Below are 9018 nucleotides of genomic sequence, written 5' to 3'. Positions count from 1 at the left end.
GCCCCTCCGACAGTGCAGCGCTCCCTCAGTACTGCCCCTCCGACAGTGCAGCGCTCCCTCAGTACCGCCCCCCTGACAGTGCAGCGCTCCCCCAGTACAGCCCCTCCGACAGTGCAGCGCTCCCTCAGTTCAGCCCGTCCGCCAGTGCAGCGCTCCCTCAGTACTGCCCCTCCGACAGCGGCGCGCTCCCTCAGTACTGCCCCTCCGACAGTGCAGCGCTCCCTCAGTACTGCCCCTCGGATAGTGCAGCGCTCCCTCAGTACTGCCCTCCGACAGTGCAGCGCTCCCTCAGTACTGCCCCTCCGACAGTGCAGCGCTCCCTCAGTGCTGCCCCTCAGACAGTGCAGCGCTCCCTCAGTACTGCCCCTCCGAGAGCGGCGCGCTCCCTCAGTACTGCCCCTCCGACAGTGCAGCGCTCCCTCAGTACTGCCCCTCGGATAGTGCAGCGCTCCCTCAGTACTGCCCTCCGACAGTGCAGCGCTCCCTCAGTACTGCCCCTCCGACAGTGCAGCGCTCCCTCAGTGCTGCCCCTCAGACAGTGCAGCGCTCCCTCAGTACTGCCCCTCCGACAGTGCAGCGCTCCCTCAGTACTGCCCCTCCGGTGCAGCGCTCCCTCAGTACCGCCCCTCTGACAGTGCAGCACTCCATCAGTACTGCCCCTCCGACAGTGCAGCGCTCCCTCAGTACTGCCCCTCCGACAGTGCAGCGCTCCCTCAGTACTGCAGCTCTGACAGTGCAGCGCTCCCTCAGTCCCGCCCCTCCGACGGTGCAGCGCTCCCTCAGCACCGCCCCTACGACAGTGCAGCGCTCCCTCAGTACCGCTCCCTCAGTTCCGCCCCTCTGACAGTGCAGCGCTCCCTCAGTACCGCCCCTCCGACAGTGCAGCGCTCCCTCAGTACCGACCCTCCGACGGTGCAGCGCTCCCTCAGTACTGCCCCTCTGACAGTGCAGCGCTCCCTGCGTACTGCCCCTCTGACAGTGCAACACTCCCTCAGTACTGCCCCTCTGACAGTGCAACTCTCCCTCAGTACTGCCCCTCTGACAGTGCAGCGCACCCTCAGCACTGCCCCTCCGACAGTGCAACGCTCCCTCAGTACTGCCCCCCCGACAGTGCAGCGCTCCCTCAGTACTGCCCCTCCGACAGTGCGGCGCTCCCTCAGTACCGCCCCTCCGACGGTGCAGCGCTCCCTCAGTACTGCCCCTCCGACAGTGCAGCGCTCCCTCAGTACTGCCCCTCCGACAGTGCAGCGCTCCCTCAGTACCGCCCCTCTGACAGTGCAGCGCTCCCTCAGTACCGCCCCTCTGACAGTGCAGCGCTCCCTCAGTACCGCCCCTCTGACAGTGCAGCGCCCCCTCAGTATAGCCCGTCCGCCAGTGCAGCGCTCCCTCAGTACTGCCCCTCCGACAGCGGCGCGCTCCCTCAGTACTGCCCCTCTGACAATGCCGCGCTCCCTCTGCACTGCCCCTCCGACAGTGCAGTGCTCCCTCAGTACTGCCTCTCCGACAGTGCAGCGCTCCCCCAGTACTGCCGCTCCGACAGTGCAGCGCTCCCACAGTACTGCCCCTCCGACAGTGCAACGCTTCCTCAGTATTGCCCCGCCGACAGTGCCGCGCCCCTTCTACTGCCCCTCCGACAGTGCCGCGCTCCCTCAGTACTGCCCCTCCGACAGTGCAGCGCTCCCTCAGTACTGCCCCTCCGACAGTGCAGCGCTCCCTCAGTACTGCCCCTCCGACAGTGCAGCGCTCCCAGTACTGCCCCTCCGACAGTGCACCGCTCCCTCAGTGCTGCCCCTCTGACAGTGCAGCGCTCCCTCAATACTGCCCCTCCGACAGTGCAACGCTCCCTCAGTACGGCCCCTGCGACAGTGCAGCGCTCCCTCAGTACCGCCCCTCCGATGCTGCAGCGCTCCCTCAGTACTGCCCCTGCGACAGTGCAGCGCTCCCTCAGTACTGCCCCTCCGACAGTGCAGCGTTTCCTCAGTACCGCCCCTCCGACAGTGCAGCGCTCCATCAGTACTGCCCCTCCGACAGTGCAGTGCTCCCTCAGTACTGCCCCTCCGACGGTGCAGCGCTCCCTGAGTACTGCCCCTCCGACAGTGCAGCGCTCCCTCAGTACTGCCCCTCCGACAGTGCAACGCTCCCTCAGTACTGCCCCTCTGACAGTGCAGCCCTCCCTCAGTACCGCCCCTCCGACGGTGCGGCGCTCCCTCAGTACTGCCCCTCCGACAGTGCGGCGCTCCCTCAGTACCGCCCCTCCGACGGTGCAGCGCTCCCTCAGTCCTGCCCCTCCGACAGTGCAGCGCTCCTTCAGTACTGCAGCTCTGACAGTGCAACGCTCCCTCAGTACCGCCCCTCTGACAGTGCAACGCTCCCTCAGTACTGCCCCTCTGACAGTGCAACACTCCCTCAGTACTGCCCCTCTGACAGTGCAGCGCACCCTCAGCACTGCCCCTCTGACAGTGCAACGCTCCCTCAGTACTGCCCCCCCGACAGTGCAGCGCTCCCTCAGTACTGCCCCTCCGACAGTGCGGCGCTCCCTCAGTACCGCCCCTCGGACGGTGCAGCGCTCCCTCAGTACTGCCCCTCCGACAGTGCAGCGCTCCCAGTACTGCCCCTCCGACAGTGCAGCGCTCCCTCAGTACTGCCCCTCCGACAGTGCAGTGCTCCCTCAGTACTGCCCCTCCGACAGTGCAGCGCTCCCCCTCCGACAGTGCAACGCTTCCTCAGTATTGCCCCACCGACAGTGCCGCGCTCCCTCAGTACTGCCCCTCCGACAGTGCCGCGCTCCCTCAGTACTGCCCCTCCGACAGTGCAGCGCTCCCTCAGTACTGCCCCTCCGACAGTGCAGCGCTCCCTCAGTACTGCCCCTCCGACATTGCAGCGCTCCCAGTGCTGCCCCTCCGACAGTGCAGCGCTCCCTCAATACTGCCCCTGCGACAGTGCAGCGCTCCCTCAGTACTGCCCCTCCGACAGTGCAGCGTTTCCTCAGTACCGCCCCTCCGACAGTGCAGCGCTCCCTCAGTACTGCCCCTCCGACAGTGCAGCGCTCCCTCAGTACCGCCCCTCCGACAGTGCAGCGCTCCCTCAGTATCGCCCCTCTGACAGTGCAGTGCTCCCTCAGTACTGCCCCTCCGACGGTGCAGCGCTCCCTGAGTACTGCGCCTCGGATGGTGCAGCGCTCCCTCAGTACTGCCCCTCTGACAGTGCAGCGCTCCCTCAGTACTGCCCCTCCGACAGTGCAGCGCACCCTCAGTACTGCCCCTCCGACAGTGCAGCGCTCCCTCAGTACTGCACCTCCGACAGTGCAGCGCTCGCTCAGTACCGCCCCTCCGACGGTGCGGCGCTCCCTCAGTACTGCCCCTCCGACAGTGCGGCGCTCCCTCAGTACCGCCCCTCCGACGGTGCAGCGCTCCCTCAGTACTGCCCCTCCGACAGTGCAGCGCTCCCTCAGTACCGCCCCTCCGACGGTGCAGCGCTCGCTCAGTACCCGCCCCTCCGACGGTGCAGCGCTCCCTCAGTACCGCCCCTCCGACGGTGCAGCGCTCCCTCAGTACCGCCCCTCCGACGGTGCAGCGCTCCCTCAGTACCGCCCCTCCGACGGTGCAGCGCTCCCTCAGTACCGCCCCTCCGACGGTGCAGCGCTCCCTCAGTACCGCCCCTCTGACAGTGCAGCGCTCCCTGAGTACTGCCCCTCTGACAGTGCAACGTTCCCTCAGTACTGCCCCTCTGACAGTGCAACGCTCCCTCAGTACTGCCCCTCCGACAGTGCAGCGCTCCCTCAGTACTGCCCCTCCGACAGTGCAGCGCTCCCTCAGTACTGCCCCTCCGACAGTGCAGCGCTCCCTCAGTACTGCCCCTCCGACGGTGCAGCGCTCCCTCAGTACTGCCCCTGCGACAGTGCAGCGCTCCCTCAGTACCGCCCCTCCGACAGTGCAGCGCTCCCTCAGTACTGCCGCTCCGACAGTGCAGCGCTCCCTCAGCACTGCCCCTCCGACAGTGCAGCGCTCCCTCAGTACTGCCCCTCCGACAGTGCAGCGCTCTCTCAGTACTGCTGCTCCGACAGTGCAGCGCTCCCTCAGTACCGCCCCTCTGACAGTGCAGCGCCCCCTCAGTACCGCCCCTCTGACAGTGCAGCACTCCCCCAGTGCAGCCCCTCCGACAGTGCAGCGCTCCCTCAGTACAGCCCGTCCGCCAGTGCAGCGCTCCCTCTGCACTGCCTCTCCGACAGTGCAGTGCTCCCCCAGTACTGCCCCTCCGACAGTGCAGCGCTCCCACAGCACTGCCCCTCCGACAGTGCAACGCTTCCTCAGTATTGCCCCGCCGACAGTGCCGCGCCCCCTATACTGCCCCTCCGACAGTGCCGCGCTCCATCAGTACTGCCCCACCGACAGTGCCGCGTCCCCTCTACTGTCCCTCCGACATTGCAGCGCTCCCTCAGTACTGCCCCTCCGACAGTGCAGCGCTCCCTCAGTGCTGCCCCTCCGACAGTGCAGCGCTCCCTCAGTACTGCCCCTCCGACAGTGCAGCGCTCCCTCAGTACTGCCCCTCCGACAGTGCAGCGCTCCCTCAGTACTGACCCTCCGACGGTGCACCGCTCCCTCAGGACTGCCCCTCCGACGGTGCACCGCTCCCTCAGTGCTGCCCCTCTGTCAGTGCAGCGCTCCCTCAGTACTGCCCCTCCGACAGTGCAGCGCTCCCTCAGTACTGCCCCTCCGACAGTGCAGCGCTCCCTCAGTACCGCCCCTCCGACGCTGCAGCGCTCCCTCAGTACTGCCCCTCCGACAGTGCAGCGCTCCCTCAGTACTGCCCCTCCGACAGTGCAGCGCTTCCTCAGTACCGCCCCTCCGACGCTGCAGCGCTCCCTCAGTACTGCCCCTCCGACAGTGCAGCGCTCCCTCAGTACTGCCCCTCCGACCATGCAGCGCTCCCTCAGTACTGTCCCTCCGACAGTGCAGCGCTCCCTCAGTACTGCACCTCAGACAGTGCAGCGCTCCCTCAGTACTGCCCCTCCGACAGTGCAGTGCTCCCTCAGTACTGCCCCTCCGACAGTGCAGCGCTCCTTCAGTCCTGCCCCTCCGACAGTGCAGCGCTCCCTCAGTACTGACCCTCCGACAGTGCACCGCTCCCTCAGTACTGCGCCTCCGACGGTGCACCGCTCCCTCAGTGCTGCCCCTCTCACAGTGCAGCGCTCCCTCAGTACTGCCCCTCCGACAGTGCAGCGCTCCCTCAGTACTGCCCCTCCGACAGTGCAGCGCTCCCTCAGTACTGCTGCCCCTCCGACAGTGCAGCGCTCCCTCAGTACTGCCCCTCCGACGGTGCAGCGCTCCCTCAGTACTGCCCCTGCGACAGTGCAGCGCTCCCTCAGTACCCGCCCCTCCGACAGTGCAGCGCTCCCTCAGTACTGCCGCTCCGACAGTGCAGCGCTCCCTCAGCACTGCCCCTCCGACAGTGCAGCGCTCCCTCAGTACTGCCCCTCCGACAGTGCAGCGCTCTCTCAGTACTGCTGCTCCGACAGTGCAGCACTCCCTCAGTACCGCCCCTCTGACAGTGCAGCGCCCCCTCAGTGCCGCCCCTCTGACAGTGCAGCACTCCCCCAGTGCAGCCCCTCCGACAGTGCAGCGCTCCCTCAGTACAGCCCGTCCGCCAGTGCAGCGCTCCCTCTGCACTGCCTCTCCGACAGTGCAGTGCTCCCCCAGTACTGCCCCTCCGACAGTGCAGCGCTCCCACAGCACTGCCCCTCCGACAGTGCAACGCTTCCTCAGTACTGCCCCACCGACAGTGCCGCGTCCCCTCTACTGTCCCTCCGACATTGCAGCGCTCCCTCAGTACTGCCCCTCCGACAGTGCAGCGCTCCCTCAGTGCTGCCCCTCCGACAGTGCAGCGCTCCCTCAGTACTGCCCCTCCGACAGTGCAGCGCTCCCTCAGTACTGCCCCTCCGACAGTGCAGCGCTCCCTCAGTACTGACCCTCCGACGGTGCACCGCTCCCTCAGGACTGCCCCTCCGACGGTGCACCGCTCCCTCAGTGCTGCCCCTCTGTCAGTGCAGCGCTCCCTCAGTACTGCCCCTCCGACAGTGCAGCGCTCCCTCAGTACTGCCCCTCCGACAGTGCAGCGCTCCCTCAGTACCGCCCCTCCGACGCTGCAGCGCTCCCTCAGTACTGCCCCTCCGACAGTGCAGCGCTCCCTCAGTACTGCCCCTCCGACAGTGCAGCGCTTCCTCAGTACCGCCCCTCCGACAGTGCAGCGCTCCCTCAGTACTGCCCCTCCGACAGTGCAGCGCTCCCTCAGTACTGCCCCTCCGACGGTGCAGCGCTCCCTGAGTACTGCCACTCGGATGGTGCAGCGCTCCCTCAGTACTGCCCCTCTGATAGTGCAGCGCTCCCACAGTACTGCCCCTCCGACAGTGCAGCGCTCCCTCAGTACTGCCCCTCCGACAGTGCAGCGCTCCCTCAGTACTGCCCCTCCGACAGTGCAGCACTCGCTCAGTACTGCCCCTCCGACAGTGCAGCGCTGCCTCAGTACTGCACCTCCGACAGTGCAACGCTCCCTCAGTACTGCCCCTCTGAAAGTGCAGCGCTCCCTCAGCACTGTCCCTCCGACAGTGCAGCGCTCCCTCAGTACTATCCCTCTGACAGTGCAGCGCTCCCTCAGTACTGCACCTCTGACAGTGCAGCGCTCCCTCAGTACTGCCCCTCCGACAGTGCAGTGCTCCCTCAGTACTGCCCCTCCGACAGTGCAGCGCTCCCTCAGTACTGCACCTCCGACAGTGCAACGCTCCCTCAGTACTGCCCCTCTGACAGTGCAGCGCTCCCTCAGCACTGTCCCTCCGACAGTGCAGCGCTCCCTCAGTACTGCACCTCTGACAGTGCAGCGCTCCCTCAGTACTGCCCCTCCCACAGTGCAGCGCTCCCTCAGTACTGCCCCTCCGACAGTGCAGTGCTCCCTCAGTACTGCCCCTCCGACAGTGCAGCGCTCCCCCAGTACAGCCCCTCCGACAGTGCAGCGCTCCCCCAGTACTGCCCCTCCGACAGTGCAGCGCTCCCACAGCACTGCCCCTCCGACAGTGCAACGCTTCCTCAGTATTGCCCCGCCGACAGTGCCGCGCCCATTGCCCCTCCGACAGTGCTGCGCTCCATCAGGACTGCCCCGCCGACAGTGCCGCGCGCCCCCTCTACTGCCCCTCCGGCAGTGCAGCGCTCCCCCAGTACCGCCCCTCCGACAGTGCAACGCTTCCTCAGTATTGCCCCGCCGACAGTGCCGCGCCCATTGCCCCTCCGACAGTGCTTTGCTCCATCAGGACTGCCCCGCCGACAGTGCCGCGCGCCCCCTCTACTGCCCCTCCGACAGTGCAGTGCTCCCTCAGTACCGCCCCTCCGACAGTGCAGCGCTCCCTCAGTACCGCCCCTCCGACAGTGCAGCGCTCCCTCAGTACCGCCCCTCCGACGGTGCAGCGCTCCCTCAGTACCGCCCCTCCGACAGTGCAGCGCTCCCTCAGTAATGCCCCTCCGACAGTGCAGCGCTCCCTCAGTACCGCCCCTCCGACAGTGCAGCGCTCCCTCAGTACTGCCCCTCTGACAGTGCAACGCTCCCTCAGTACCGCCCCCTGACAGTGCAACGCTCCCTCAGTACTGCCCCTCCGACAGTGCAGCGCTCCCTCAGTACTGCCCCTCCGAGAGTGCGGCACTCCATCAGTACCGCCCCTCTGACAGTGCAGCGCTCCCTCAGTACTGCCCCTCCGACAGTGCAACGCTCCCTCAGTACCGCCCCTCCGGTGCAGCGCTCCCTCAGTACTGCCCCTCCGACAGTGCAGCGCTCCCTCAGTACCGCCCCTCTGACAGTGCAGCGCTCTCCCAGTTCAGCCCCTCCGACAGTGCAGCGCTCCCTCAATACTGCCCCTCCGATAGTGCAGCGCTCCCTCAGTACTGCCCCACCGACAGTGCAGCGCTCCCTCAGTACTACCCCTCCGACAGTGCAGCGCTCCCTCAGTACTGCCCCTCCGACAGTGCAGCGCTCCCTCAGTACCGCCCCTCCGACGGTGCAGCGCTCCCTCAGTACTGCCCCTCCGACGGTGCACCGCTCCCTCAGTACTGCCCCTCCGACAGTGCACCGCTCCCTCAGTGCTGCCCCTCCGACAGTGCAGCGCTCCCTCAGTACTGCCCCTCCGACAGTGCAGCGCTCCCTCAGTACTGCCCCTCCGACAGTGCAGCGCTCCCTCAGTACTGCCCCTCCGACAGTGCAGCGCTCCCTCAGTACTGCACCTCCGACAGTGCAACGCTCCCTCAGTACTGCCCCTCTGACAGTGCAACGCTCCCTCAGTACTGCCCCTCCGACAGTGCCGCGCTCCATCAGTACTGCCCCACCGACAGTGCCGCGCCCCCTCTACTGTCCCTCCGACATTGCAGCGCTCCCTCAGTACTGCCCCTCCGACAGTGCAGCGCTCCCTCAGTGCTGCCCCTCCGACAGTGCAGCGCTCCCTCAGTACTGCCCCTCCGACAGTGCAGCGCTCCCTCAGTACTGACCCTCCGACGGTGCACCGCTCCCTCAGTACTGCCCCTCCGACGGTGCACCGCTCCCTCAGTGCTGCCCCTCTGACAGTGCAGCGCTCCCTCAGTACTGCCCCTCCGACAGTGCAGCGCTCCCTCAGTACTGCCCCTCCGACAGTGCAGCGCTCCCTCAGTACCGCCCCTCCGACGCTGCAGCGCTCCCTCAGTACTGCCCCTCCGACAGTGCAGCGCTCCCTCAGTACTGCCCCTCCGACCATGCAGCGCTCCCTCAGTACTGTCCCTCCGACAGTGCAGCGCTCCCTCAGTACTGCACCTCAGACAGTGCAGCGCTCCCTCAGTACTGCCCCTCCGACAGTGCAGTGCTCCCTCAGTACTGCCCCTCCGACAGTGCAGCACTCCTTCAGTCCTGCCCCTCCGACAGTGCAGCGCTCCCTCAGTACTGCCCCTCCGACAGTGCAGCGCTCCCTCAGTACAGCCCGTCCGCCAGTGCAGCGCTCCCTCTGCACTGCCTCTC

Source organism: Somniosus microcephalus, unplaced genomic scaffold (assembly GCF_052327205.1).
Source record: "Somniosus microcephalus isolate GS21.2 unplaced genomic scaffold, FLI_Smic_1.0 unresolved_chr1, whole genome shotgun sequence".
Taxonomy (NCBI): Eukaryota; Metazoa; Chordata; class Chondrichthyes; order Squaliformes; family Somniosidae; genus Somniosus; species Somniosus microcephalus.
The sequence above is the reverse complement of the archived record's forward strand: the minus strand, read 5'-3'. Positions refer to the sequence as shown.